Source organism: Herpailurus yagouaroundi, unplaced genomic scaffold, assembly GCF_014898765.1.
Source record: "Herpailurus yagouaroundi ecotype Mexico unplaced genomic scaffold, PumYag 29, whole genome shotgun sequence".
NCBI classification, from domain to species: Eukaryota; Metazoa; Chordata; class Mammalia; order Carnivora; family Felidae; genus Herpailurus; species Herpailurus yagouaroundi.
Window position 1 is genome coordinate 28,029,525 of NW_024412377.1, and position 15,360 is coordinate 28,044,884.

Consider the following 15,360-nt stretch of genomic DNA (forward strand, 5'->3'; position numbering starts at 1 on the left):
TCACTCTTAGCACATAGGGGTCTCTTTCAGGCCCTTGCATGCAAGCCCCTCCAACTCAGAGCCAGCAGCAGTATGTCAAATCCTTCTCACACTGGAAGTCTCCAACTTCTTGTTCTGTGCTTTTGAGAGATCACATGATTAGATTAAGCTCATCTATAATCCAGGATAATCACCCCATTTAGGTTCTGTTACCTTAATCACATCTGCAAATTCCCTTTTGCCATATAATAAAGCATCTTCACAGCTCCCAAGAAGATCTTTAGGGACCCATTATTCAATTTGCCACACTCACATCTATATTAGAGCTTCAAATCTCTCCAAGAGAGATTTATGGAAATGACATTAAACAATAATGGTGATAGGAGATCTTGATTTGTTCCTAGTTTAGGAACATTTCATCATTCAGCATGATGCTGACTTTCAGCCTGAGACGTGTGTGTGTGTGTGTGTGTGTGTGTGTGTGTCTGACTGTCTGGCTTTCCTGTTAATATATGTATACCAAAAAGTATCCATTTATCTCCATTTCCTATCTTTAATTTTTTTTTTCAACGTTTATTTATTTTTGGGACAGAGAGAGACAGAGCATGAACGGGGGAGGGGCAGAGAGAGAGGGAGACACAGAATCGGAAACAGGCTCCAGGCTCTGAGCCATCAGCCCAGAGCCTGACGTGGGGCTCGAACTCACGGACCGCGAGATCATGACCTGGCTGAAGTCAGACGCTTAACCGACTGTGCCACCCAGGCGCCCCATCCATTTCCTATCTTTAAACATCAACAATGGATGCTCAACATTGTCAAATGACTATTTGGCATCTATCTACTATAATCCTTATGCTTTTTTTCTCCTTTGACCTATTAATATGGTGCATGAATTGTATTATTTAAATGAGTAGTTTTTCTATTATTGAATTATCATTTTATTCTGGAGTTGTTTTAATATGTGCTTAGAAACATATCATGTGAATTTATTTTATATGAATTTTTTAAATGTAATTTTCTATTTTTTCTTCTTTGTTTTCACATCAGGGCTGTTATGATCTTAGTATGATGATCTTATTATGATGATCCTTCTAAGGAATTGGGTCATTCCTTTCTCTCTATGCTCTGGAACTATTTAAATATTACATCCTCTATTCTTCATGAGTTTGAAAGAACTCATTTAACAACCACTTGGACCTAGCACATTTAGAGGGAAAGTCTCTTTGTTAACTTTCTTATTTTTTTCATCTTTTTGGATCAGTGCTTCATTGTAAAAAATCTAGTCCTTCACCACAGTTTATTTCTAATAGCAAATACCTATACATATATTTTGAATGACCATATCTATCAATATTTAAGGTTTTGAATGTAACCAGCAAACTTGTGTTTTGCATGTCTTCTTGAGGTTGGACTGACAACACCACTCACCATGGGGCAAAGATGTCTAAACTATTTTAACAACACTCATACAAGAGCAACTTGTCTTTCAGAAGTACGTTCATGGGAATGGCAATGAGAAGTTAAAGCAATGTCATCAAGTTCTCAATAATCATTTGTAACTTTTTTTTCTCAAAATAAAGCTGTATTTTCAAAATCCATCTTCAATTTTCATTGATATTCAATTCCAACAGCTTACCTTAAAGGTTACAAATCTGTGGGCGCCTGGGTGGCGCAGTCGGTTAAGCGTCCGACTTCAGCCAGGTCACGATCTCGTGGTCCGTGAGTTCGAGCCCTGCGTCGGCTCTGGGCTGATGGCTCAGAGCCTGGAGCCTGTTTCCTATTCTGTGTCTCCCTCTCTCTCTGCCCCTCCCCCGTTCATGCTCTGTCTCTCTCTGTCCCAAAAAATAAATAAACGTTGAAAAAAAAATTAAAAAAAAAAAAGGTTACAAATTTGTAATATCTTCTGATTAAAAGAAGTGGATTCAAAACTAATAAATTTTCTAGAATGAACTTTTGACAGAAAATAACATTCAAAGCATCCTATCAATTCTGGAAATTTTCAGTGATTGCTTTTTGCAAGTGTGCAATACTGAGATCATCACCTACTTCATGGTTAATTATGGTTAAATTATGAAAAATGTCACAGTGGTATGTAGAAACCATTCTTCCAAATTTTTTACTTTCATTTTTTGCTCCTTTATTTTAACCGTCATCATAAAACATGTTGCATCCTTTTCTTGCATGGAAGCATTAAAGTTATTAAAATACAGAGGATATTAGAGAAAAGTAAGTCTGGATGTCCATTCTGTGTCTTTAAAATGTTGGGACCCAAAACACAAAGAGATTTTTCCATAGCTCAAATATTCTCAACAGATTTTTTTTCCCTGAAGAACCCACCCTTTATGTCACCATGCAATGGCACGTGTTTATGATCAACTCATACAGTAAAAGAATAAAGAGAATGTTGTCAAAGTTAATGCATTAGCCTTTAAGTAATTCACAATTTTTACAGCATCAGTGAGCACACTATTTAGTCAGCTGTTATTTTTCATAGCAGACTTTCTCAGTGAAGGAAGAAGTGTTATTGATTTACAAGCCAGATTCTTAATCTGGGTAACTACTTCAGAATGTTTTCCTCTGAAACATCAGAGCATATTCCTGCAGAAAACTTAATTCCAGACCACATTTGTTGACAAAAAAGTAGATTTGATTAAAAATTAAAATGACTGCAAAAAAATAACAAGTTACAAAAAATAAATGCTAACATTTGCTCATTTGTACACATTTGGTTTGTGGTTGACACCTTAAAATATCACAAGTTGTAATGCACATTACTTTTTTGTATTTTTAGTACACTTTCTTTTTCTGTTACATGTTATAATCAATCAATAGTGTTCTAAATGGCTTCCTTTGGTGGACTAGTGCATAATCGTATCTTCTGCAAAAATAAGTGTGTCTTCCTTCCAATATTTATATCTCTCATTAAAAAAAATGTTTATTTATTTATTTTGAGAGACAGAGCAGAGAAGGGGCAGAGAGAGAGAGGGAGGGAGAATCCCAAGTAGGCTCCATGCTGCCAGAGCAGATATGAGGCTTGAACCCACAAACTGTGAGATCAGGGCCTGAGCTGAAACCAAGAGTCAGAGGCTTAACCGACTGAACCACCCAGGTGCCCCTCTACCTCTCATTTCTTTTTCCTTTCTAATTGCATCAGGTGGTAAATCCAGAATTATTTAAACTAGTCTTTCAGTTTCAGCACTACTAGCATTTTGGTTGGCTTTAAAAACATTATTTTATTATTTTTTTAAGTTTATGTATTTATCTTTGAGACAGAGCATGCTCATGAGCGGAGGATGGGCAGGGAGAGAGAATCCCAAGTAGCCTCCACACTGCCAGCACGGAACCCCATGCAGGAGTCGAACCCACGTACCGTGGGATCATGACCTGAGTCAAAACCAAGAGCTGGACTTTTAACTGACTGAGCCACTCTGGAGCCCCTGGATTGTGGGGGGAGGAGTGGACTTTCTTGTGCATTGTAAAATGTTTAGCAGCATCCCTGGCCTCAACCCCATAGATGCCAGTGGAGACATCATGTGGTTCAAAGGGTGAATCAGGAGTGTGTAAGTAAGAGTGCAAAGAGAATAGCAGCGGCAATTAGGAAACTGAATATTGAAGGGTGAGATTGAAGGGTGGAGGAGTGAAATCTGTTACTGAGCCCCTCTCAGATGTTTTTCTGATTTGTTATTTGTGAATACTTATTTGACTAGAAATTAGTTATACAGTACAATTTCATCATGAAAAATATGCAGAGATAAAAAGAGTCTAGGAAAAATATTCAAAATTATCAGAGTTGCTATTTCCGAGTGGAGGATTCATTTTTTTTTCAACTTTAAAAATATATATTTTTATGACTTTCCTGGATCCATTTATTAAAAGTTGAGAATATATATTTTTATTTATTTTTTATTTATTTATTTATTTATTTATTTATTTATTTATTTTTTTAAATTTTTTTTCAACGTTTATTTATTTCTGGGACAGAGAGAGACAGAGCATGAACGGGGGAGGGGCAGAGAGAGAGGGAGACACAGAATCGGAAACAGGCTCCAGGCTCCGAGCCATCAGCCCAGAGCCTGACGCGGGGCTCGAACTCACGGACCGCGAGATCGTGACCTGGCTGAAGTCGGACGCTTAACCGACTGCGCCACCCAGGCGCCCCAAGAGAATATATATTTTTATAATAAAATACCATTGAAATTATTAATTTACAAAGTTGGTAGATGCTGACTCATCATAATTGTGTTGAAAACCAAATCATTAGAAAGTCTAATAAAATATTAAAGCTCCTTGTTTATGAATTGTAGAAATGTCTTGTTTGTTAGTTCCATTTTTTTGCAATAAAAATGTATTATTCTTTTGTTGGAAACAATTTTGATTTTTTTTTTTTTTTTAGGGAAATGTTTTGGAGTTGGATTTTGATCAAAAACTCCGAAGCATGATTATGGGAGTAAGTTGTTAAACATAACGTACATCTCTGGAAGTATTGGTAAGTGAGAAAAACCTAAAAATCTCCTAACTTGCCTTGTAGTCAACTTTACCTCCTAGGAAATAGGGACAGCAAATAGGTGATTTTCCATTATGAATGCAGGAAGAACTACACCATTATCAGAGCCCCATGCAAAATGAAAATGTGGGCCTTTTGTTCAAAACTTATTAAGAATTTCAAGACAGTGACAGAAGAAGGGCAGCTGGGTGGCTCAGGCGGTTAAGCTCCCTACTTCAGCTCAGGGCATCATCTCATTGTGCATGAGTTGGAGCCCTGCGTTGGGCCCTGATGACAGCTGGCGTCTGGAGCCTGCTTCGGATTCGGTCTCCCTCTCTCTCTGCCCTTCCCCCACTTGCACTCTGTCTCTCTCAAAAATAAATAAACATTAAAAAATGGTTTTTTTAAGTAATAAAAAAAAATGGCGACAGCAGAATACTTGAAAAATGTGGGCCATTTCTGAGCACAGGACTCTGTGTAATGACATAAAGCAGGTCCTGTCCATAGGAATAATTTCTTCACTTACCAAAGGAGAAATGGTGGGGCCTGGAAGGAAACATTCATCTCACAGTTCAAGCCAGTGAAAGGTATGCCCTAGATTTTAGAAAAATTAAGAAAGATGGGGGGTTCAAAATCCTACGAAGATGTTTTTAAAAAGCTCATGATACAAAAATTAGGAAAGGGAAGATTTGTAGGAAAACTCATAATTATCTTCAGATATTTTAAAGGTATTATGCTATTCTGGAAAATCTGGCTTTATTTACTTCACATTCCTTTTGTTCTGAGTTCTGAGACTCCCTCCCCCCCCCCTTTTTTTTAGAGATCAACCCTTTCAATTTCCTCTCCTCACTTCATTTATGTGGTTGATGGTGTTCATTTTAATATGGCGTGACAGTTCACACACACACACACACACACACACAGAGCCACAGATTAGTCAAAGATAGAACACCTAACTCAAATTAGGTCATAAGAGTCCATTCTCTAGAAAGGAATATTTATGACCCAATAATGCAACTAGAACTTACTGATTGATGTTACAGGGTAAACTGATTATATAGAAGCAATATTATTACACAGTCACTTTCTCCTAAGGAACATACTGCTATGTGCCTGGAGGTGTTTAAGTGTGGCCTGAATTATTCAAAAAGAGATGCAAATAACAGACAGAATATAGGAACAGAATAAACGTTTCATTTTAAAAGAAAACCTGCAAAAGTTTTTAAATACATAATACAGATGCATAACCTTTCCCCTGTCTCTCTTAACAATTTTAAATGCCTCTATTTAAGTAGTTTTTTTCTTGAATTTAAAACATAGAATTCTCCTCAAACCTCTAACCAACACCTCTAATATAAAATTTGTTGTACTTACATTTATATTTAAGAATGGTTACAATTACTAGGTTGTCTTTTATTCCCTTTAACCTCTCCATATTTCACACCTTGACTTCAACTGGGTGAGCGTGTTTAATATTTTATGCCTTCTAGCCTCAAACTCCCAATACCTGTCTTTTTTTTTTTTTCCTATCGTACCTTTTTTATTGTTTCCTTAATAATGGAAAAAATGATATGTAAACACACAATATGTACTGACTTTAAATGCCAGGATTATATTTTCTGAAATGAGGTGCCAACAACATAGTAAAACTAAAATTGAATAAACAATTAATTATTACTGACAACTTTGCTTTGGTGGATGAGCACAGAAATTCCTCAAATCAAAACTCTCATTAATGCACTGAAAAAAAATGTATGTTGAAATTTAGATCATTCCTGTAGTGATAAAAATTATCCCTATGTTGAGTAGCTTTATTCAAAAAGAGAGAGAAATAATAAGAGATGGGAGAAATGTGTATTACATATCATCCGTTATTTGAAATAAGTAAATAGTTAATTCAACTGTGGGACACAAAGGCGATGGTCTTTTATGGGATAGGACTTCAGTGGTTTAAGGTTAGAGGGATATTTCACCCCCAATTTGACTTTTATTTATCTATTATCTGAACATATCCACTAGACTATTTCAATTTGGGGTAATAATTTTAATTGTTCTATTTTTCTCCAGCTTTTATTGTCAATAGAAAAAAAACATTGTCAAAATAAAACTGAAGCCCATAATGAGGCCATTTTTTTCTTCTTCACAAATGAAATAATTGCACAGACTGTCAAGAAATTCCTTCACTTAGAATATTTCAAAATACTCTGGAATTACTATTTAATATCTGAAATTAGGGGATGCTAAAGTGGAAATAGAGGAAGAGAAAGATTTGTGTAATTATGTCGTTGAAAGTCCACACAGCTGAATGTATTAGGGTGTCTGTGTTAGGCAGCGTTTAAGATGGCTCCTAATAATCCCTACCTTGTACTAGTCATGTGTTACCCTCTCCTTTTGAATATGGGGTGCATGTAGCAACTCACTTCTGACAAACAAAATATGGCAAAGTGATGTGACATCATTTCTAAGACAAGGTTAGAAAAAGGCTGTGGGCTTTCACCTTGATCACATTCTCTCTTGCTGTCTCTTGGATTGTTCATCCAGTAGAAGGCAGCTGCCATGCTTGAGGCATCCCTGTGGACAGGCCCTCAAACAAGGGACTGAGCCTGCCAACAACACAGAGGTAAGGTTAGAAGTGAGCCCCATCTTAGTCAAGCCTTCAGATGTGAGCATAGCTCTAGCTGATAGTTTGGTTGCAACCCTATGAAAGACACTCAGTCATAGGCACACTGCTAACCCATGCTTAGATTCCTGATCATTGGAACTGTGAGATGATAAATGTTATAAATTGTTAACTTTGGCAGTAGTTTATGATGCGGCAACAGAGAGCTAATATAGTTATACCAACACTGAGATTTTGGGGAAGGGTATATTTGATAATATTCTATGCATAATTTTACCTAGAAAATAAGGGCAAAAGGGTTGAGGTAAGAAAGAAAAATGTCCCCACCAAGATGTCCATGTTCTAACTCATGGAACCTGTGAATAGGTTACTTTACCTGGCAAAAGGGATTCTGCAGATGTAATTACATTAAAGTGGTCAACATGGGGAGATTATCCTGGATTATTCAAGTGGGCCCAATATAATTCTAAGAGTCATTATGAAGTGGAGACAAGGGAATCAGAGTCAGAAAAGGAGATGTGACATTGGAAGGAGAAGTTGAAGTGATGTGCTTTAAAGGTGAAGAGTCAGGGGTCAAGGAAGGCAGGTGGCCTCTAGAAACCGGAGAAGGCACCAGAATGGATTCTTCCCTAGAGCGTCCAGAAGGAAATGGTATGTCCAGTTTTTCTTCTTGAACTATAGGTTACCTAGGATAAAAACAGGGAAGAACTTTTTTAACATCTCCCACTATGTGCCCTTAGAATCAGGTCACCAACTGGTTTTAACCAGATGACTAGGCTGGGGTTGGTTTCTCTTCCTCAAATGTTTTGGTTTTCAAAAGACAGAGAGAGAATTGTGTCTTGCTCCCACCCTCATCCTTTCGATGTGCATTTAAATGCTGCAATTCCAAATTTAATGTGCTCTCCAGGTGTAGAAGCTCATGCATTAGGGTAAAGACAGGAAGAACATCTAGTAACTCTGAATAGTGTTTCTTCAATTTCAATTGTTCAGAATATCAAATAATCATTTGTGGAAGAAGAAAGACAATAGGACAAAACTGGAGAAAAATGATCATCTGCCCAAACTTGGTAGTTGGATTGGGACTTGTCTCGGCATCTTGGCCTCCAGATACAAATCTGAGAATGGATTTTGACCAGCACAAAAGCTGAAAGCAAGCAAAGCAAAAAATCTATATCCTTGGTCTGGTGGAGGAGAAAAAGGAAAACACAAAGCTTTCTGAAGACTGAAAAGCAAAGCACATTGGTGAGAATACATAAACAAATAATCTGAGAAGAAAATTTTAACAGACGTAGGCACTTTAATCAAATAAAAGTTGATATGACTTCTTAAAACAGAAAGAGAAAGGCATATGAAGAAAACAGGGCAAAATAAGAAGGGAACAGTTCAAGATGAAGAAAGAGAAGAATAAAGTAGTGAAAGATTACCAAAAAACTAGACATATAATAAAGAAATTAAAACCCACACTGTAGGGGATAAAACACATGATGTGAAAAGCTGAAATAGAGAGTTGGGATGCTGTCCTGAAATGCAAAGACAGGATGGAGCCTAGTCATGGAATAGAGAGAAAGTCAATATAAGAAAACTAAAATGGTTATTCATAAAGAAGAGCAAAACCTATGAAATAATAATCAGAAACTTTACCAGAACTAAACATATCTACAGATGTATTTTTAAGCTCTCCATCCTCCAGGCAAAATGAATGAAAAGAAATCTATACCTAAATATATCTTCCAGTACTTTTATTTTCAAGGATTAGACAAATGGTCTGCAAAATCTCTAGGCAAAAACATATCTTTATAGCTATACCTAAAACTACACATATCTTGTCTATGTATCTGCATCTACATCTATATTCATAACCTATAAGTAGCAAAAATTTAGGTTATGCCAAGATTTTTCTTCTGAGGAACCATATGCAAGAAAATTCTAGAGCAATTGGGGAAATGTGACCAAACGTTGTCCCAGGCCAAACTGAATATCACCCAGAAGGGCGACTAAAACCTACACTCATCTTTGGAAGGGCTCATAAAATATGTCACCCATTTATTCACCATTCTTTAATAACTGTAAGACATCCATCCAAGGATCAAGAAATAAAATGAAATTAAGTTCATGAAGAATGCTTTTAAAGGAAAAGCATAGAACACAGAATCTAATATTTTAAAATAATGTCTGAATTACTTTAACGTGGATACATAGCTCAATGGAAATTGCAAAAATTTTTAATGAAGGAGAAAACATAGAAATTGCTCTCCAAGTAATATATTTCAAAGAATGAGTATGCATTTGTGCAGATCTATAGCTAAGAGAATGTTAAAGATCTATATATTACATTAAGAAACGAAAATACCTATAAATTCACCAATAGCAAAATAATTAAATCCATATGATGTGTAGCATTATGATGAAATGTAATGTGGTTCTTTTGGCAGTCTGCTAGAAGACTTTCCAACAGCATGGGGAAATGTACATAATATATTTTGGTGGGGAAAAAAGGAAGTTATGAAACAGTATGCATAAAAGAACCAGTTTTTGTGAAAATAATGCATATGGTGTGATGAAAGGATACTGGAAGGTTTTGTACTAAATCATTAACAGTGATTTTCTCTGGATAAATCTCCTTTTTTGAGATTTATATATATTCCAAATGTTCTGCCTTCATAGTATCACTTTTGTGTAAGTCCCATATGCTAACCGATTGTGCCACTGGAGCTCCTGGTATCACTTTCAAACAAACAACGTGCAGGTTCTCTGCTTCAGCAGCATATAGGAAGATACATAGGCTTCTTTATGTCTCATCAGTTGCTGGAAGAAACAGTTGAAACTTGACCACCAATTATTATCAGAAAGAGCAGTACACTATCCAACATGTAAAACCAAAACCATTATTTTGAGGTAGGCAGACATTCTTTAGCATTTAGATGGACAGTGTTAAAGAACTCAGGTCACTAAGTCATTCAGCTATCCAGGATACATTTCCTGTTTAATGCAGACCAGTGTGCTGGTTGCATTAACAGATTTCCCAGAATGCAGCCTGCTCCAGGCATCGGATGAAAATTCTTTTAAGGTTCGATTAGATCATTGGTAAGACCTATCCTCAAAATTCTCTAGGCCAGGATGTTTTGCATTCTCTATAGACGTGACTGATTGATCAGAGTTGGCATTCAAGGCATTACCTATTTGCCCTCATAGGGTCATTACACTGAAGCTACATTCATTAATTTAATCACTTGGTTCTCAGATAGTCTGTCCATCAGTAGATACTTTTTAAGTGCTAGACATTGCCCTACGCATGATATCGAAGCATGGTAATGAACAAGATACCCAAGATACCCACTCTCATGGAGCTTACATCCTGAGATAGTCAGTAAATAAGTAAACACATAAATAAGCAGTTTCATTATAGTTAGTGATGAATGTCATAAGAAAATTAAACAGAAAAATGTGGTAAAATGAGACCAGGTAATTTACTTTAGACAGGATGATCAGATAAGCTCTCTGAGAAAGTGAAATTTGTACCAAGACTGGAATGACATGTGAGAGTGAGCCATGATAAATTCTTTTTAACGTTTATTTATTTTTGAGACAGAGAGAGACAGAGCATGAACAGGGGAGGGGCAGAGAGAGAGACACACACAGAATCTGAAACAGGCTCCAGGCTCTGAGCTGTCAGCACAGAGCCCGACGCGGGGCTCGAACTCACGGATCGCGAGATCATGACCTGAGCTGAAGTCGGACGCTTAACTGACTGAGCCACCCACGCGCCCCAAGCCATGATAACTTCTAAGAGACAGGCATTTCATAGAAGGAACAGCTAGTTCAAATATCCTGGGACAGGAACTCACCTGTACCTAAGGAAAAGAAAGAGATCCACGTTAACTGGAGAAGATAAATGTGGTTGTACCAGTCACAGTCTAATGAGGAAAGCAAAAATCACTTAATGCATTTAAAATAGAGAAAATTAGGGGTGCCTGGATGGCTCAGCTGGTTAAGTGTCTGACTTTGATTTTGGCTCAGGTCATGATCTCACACTTGTGGAGCCTACTTGGGATACTCTCCCTCTTTCTCTCTCTCTGCCCCTCCCTTGTTTACATTTTCTCTCTCTCTTTCTCTCAAAATTAATAGGTAAATGAACTTTAAAATAGAGGAAATTAATGTGTAGAACTGGTTGCATGGATGGTAGGAGAGCTGGAATCCAGATGGGATGGTGAGGCAACCCAAAGATTACACATGGCAAGAAGCCATTAGCAACTGCAAGGTGGGAGTGCCACGGGAGGGTGCAGGGGTACCAGGGCACAGGCAGGGCCGTGCAGCAGAAGTTGGACTTCCCCAGCAAGGGCAGGAGACATGGAGGAGACAGGTCAGAGAAATTAGGGGTGACATTTCCAGCACCTCCCTTCCCCCTCTCCCACCAGTGCCATCCACTACTGCCATCTACTGAGGTAGAAGCCAGCCCGTACCAGGGCAGAGCCTGGAATGTGGAAGGAGAGGGCTTGCAGGCAGGGACAGGTGCGGGGCGGGGAGGAGTGAGGTCGAGGGGATGTCCGATCAGGCTGTGGGAGGGTTGGGATCGCCGTCTAAGTGTTAAGGGAAGCCTTGGAAGGTTTCAAGTCCCAGGAAAGAGTGGTATAAAATTCCAAACTTAGAAAAGTTTGCTCCTGCCTACAAGTCTTCTGTGTCACATCTCCTGCAGAGGTTGGTGTACCAGCTGGCCGAATTTCCATCTCCAATGCTGTAGTACGTTATCACAGCAAGAGGCCAATCTTCCATCTACATACTCTACATCGAAAGGGCTCAGAGAAAGTACTTGTGGCTCCAGGACAGTTTAGGGACCTCAGTGATTTGCAGTGTATCATAGTTACAAGCACAAACGGATGCTCTGGCTTCACACCCTCATTTTGTCATCTACCACCTGTGTGACCTTGGACAAGTCACTGAACGTCCCTGTCCTTCTGTTTCCCAACCTGCAAAATGAGGCTAATAATATTACCTACTTGATGGGATTGTCGTGAGGATTTAAATGCATAACCTGGGCCATTGCCTAACCCAGAGAGAAAGTACGAATATGTGTTTACTTAACCCCAGCCTTTGTGAAATGCCCACTCAAAGTGAGGCCATTGGTATTTGTGACAAACCTTAAGGGATATGCTAAAGCTTCAAGTTCCTAAGCCCCTCAAATCAATGCTTCTCAAAGTGTGGTCCCAGACCAGCAGCACAGAATTTAGGAACTTGTTAGAAATGTAAATTATTGGACCTCACCCCAGATCTACTGAATTTGAAGGTGAGCCTGGCGATCTGGTTTTATAAGCCTTCCAGGAGATTCTGAGGCATAACTGCGAACTTCTTTTTTTTTGTTTGTTTGTTTTTCAAGTGAGAACTTAAGGTGAGTAGCCTGAAAGAAACATATCTGAACTTCTCTGATTTAACTTATTATACAAAGGCCTTTATTGAACCACAATTCAATATAGGGAATAAGAAATTATTTGTTGAAATGTGTTTCTGCATCCTTCAAAAAATTACATTGTTCAATCCCATGTGAAAGTGATTTTTTAAGTGAAAATGCAATATAAAAGGACATATTACTTATGGCAATATTCAATGTCGTTTCAAAAAATGTTTATTTATTTTTGAGAGAGAGAGAGAGAGACAGAGCATGAGCAGGGGAGGGGCAGAGACAGAGGGAGACACAGAATCTGAAGAAGGCTCCAGGCTCTGAGCTGTCAGCACAGAGCCTGATGTGGGGCTCAAACCCACGAACCATGAGATCATCACCCAAGCCCAAGCACTAAATTCCTCCTATGTTGGTAATAGTGTAGGATTGGTTTCCTTGTTTCCTTTAGTTTTTGTGCTATGTTTTTTTGTTTGTTTGTTTGTTTGTTTGTTTTTTAATCTCACACCATTCCCACCCCCTCTAAGGATCAAGGACTCTGCCTTGTGTCCCAGGCTGTTGGCAAAGCTGTTTTTCTCTTGGGACAAGTCTCTAGTAGCACAAGGGGGTCCTTCTGTTGGATGGGCCATAGAAGACTTGCAGGCGGCTATAGAGGGAAGGCCCTCGCCCAAAGAGTTTTTTGAAAGGGGACACGGCTCCTCTGTACAGGAGCAGAGGGGAGCCCTTCAGCACTCACCAGGCTGCAGCAGGCAGGACCTTCTCTGTCAGATCTCTTGCTTCCTCCTTCATGATACCCATCCTTCCAGACAACGGCCCTCGTGCAACCTCCCAGAGATGGGACACAATTCTCTTCTCTTTCTACTCATTTCAGTGGCAAAATTTTTCCTGCAAGGCTTCCCTTTTGATTCTCAGAAACCCAGTATGGAAATTAAAACGATTACTGAACATAATTTTGCTTTTCTCTTTGCATTTACGATCCAACAACAACTTTTCCCTTCAAAGCCATGGGAGGGGGAGTGTCTCAGACCAACAAGGAAAAGGTTGGGAAGGGTAAGAAAAAAGAAACATTCTCAAGATTAATATCTCAAGAAGTCTTCCCACTACACTCATAAAATAGAAAGTTATTCCGCAAACTCATGCTGTTCGCTCTTATGTCTCAGTTGCCAAGACTTGGTTTTGAATCACAGTCGCTTCATTTCAACTGTGTCTTCTGGTGGGAACTAATCATACTCCCTTCTGTTGTTAAATATCCTAGTTCTTAGCTTGTTTCCCTCTTGCAAATGTGTGTCTGTTTTTGTAAACCAACTCAAATTCCTTTGGAAAGCAAAGTACAAATAATGCATGAACTAACAAAAGTCTGGTCCAGAGACAAAACTTTGCAAAGTTGCAAATAAACTCAGGCTCTAAGATACCATCTCTTTAAAATATAAATGGTTTTATTCATTTAATAGAAGTGTTAAGTTTTGAAATAAGATTTCATGGGATCAACCTAGCCCAGCCACCTTTCAGTTGCGTGGTACCTCAGTTTCCTCTGCAGCAAAAAGGAAAGAATAATAATATCCCTCTGATAAGGTAGTTGTGAATTTAGATAAAATTATATGTAAAGCGCTTACCATAGTGCCTGGAAAGTAACAGATGCTCAATGATGTCAGCTGTTGCTAGTATTCTGATGATTCTTATCATTGTTGTTATAGTGACTGGCAACTTTGATCTAAAAAAAGGAATTAGAGGCACCTGGGTGGCTCAGTCGGTTAAGCATCTGATTTCGGCTCAGGTCATGATCTCACAGTTGGTGAGTTGGAGCCCCACGTCGGACTCTGTGCTGACAGCTCAGAGCCTGGAGCCGGCTTCAGATTCTGTGTCTCCCTCTCTCTCTGCTCCTCCCCCTCTCACACTTTCTCTCTCTCCGTATCCCTCTGAAAAATGAATAAAACATTAAAAAAATAAAAATAAATAAATAAAGGAATTATAAGAGCTTCAAAAATGCGTGCAGTCCATAAAATGTCATGAGTATAAGGAAGTGAAAAAGATTAAGAACGTGGATAGTTATGACGTTCTAGACTAATTCATCACTCCATTGTTATTTTTGCTTTATCTTTAATAGTCTAGCTTTGTCATTTGAATCAGCTCTCAAATAATTTTAAAGTTTTTGACTTATTGGGGCACCTGGGTGACTCAGTCGGTTAAGTGTCCGACTTCAGCTCAGGTCATGATCTCGCGGTTTGTGAGTTCGAGCCCCGGGTGGGGCTCTGTGGGACAGCTCGGAGCCTGGAGCCTGCTTGGGATTCTGTGTCTCCTTCTCTCTCTGACCCTCCCCCACTTGTGCTCTCTCTCTATCAAAAATAAACAAATGTAAAGTTTTTGACTTATTAGGAGGCTTACTTTTTGCTTTCTCATTTTCACCAATAGTCTAAATCAAGATGTCTCTAAATATTTGACAGATTTTTTTAATGCTTTTATTAATTTATTTTTGAGACAGAGAGAGACAGAGCATGAGCAGGGGAGGGACAGAGAGAGAGGGAGACACAGAATCTGAAGCAGGCTCCAGGCTCTGAGCTGACAGCACAGAGCCTGATGCAGGGCTCGAACTCACGGAGTGTGAGATCATGACCTGAGCTGAAGTCGGACGCTCAACCGACTGAGCCACCCAGGTGCCCCAAGATGTCTCTAAATATTTGGAAGTAAATAGGCATTATTACACACACTCGAAAATGCACACATGTGCTCACACACGCATACACACAAGGTATAAATATTACCATGTCCAGGGCACTAGAAGTCATAAGGTGCAGAAATATAGTGTCTCTTTAAAGAGTAGTATATATCACTCTTCTAAAGAGAAGGTTCTTATACTAACCTGCACACTGATTTACTTAGATGATCAGAAAA

At 38.7% G+C, this 15,360-nt stretch overlaps 1 long non-coding RNA gene across 1 annotated transcript; it reads right to left on the reverse strand.

Annotated features, from left to right (window-relative positions):
• Positions 1–4,816: 4,816 nt before the first annotated feature.
• Positions 4,817–13,474, reverse strand: LOC121043450 (uncharacterized). Its single transcript, XR_005796836.1, has 3 exons — positions 13,208–13,474; positions 6,960–7,065; positions 4,817–5,056 (listed from the first exon to the last, which is right to left on the reverse strand). It is a non-coding gene; the product is annotated as an uncharacterized LOC121043450 (long non-coding RNA).
• Positions 13,475–15,360: the final 1,886 nt, after the last annotated feature.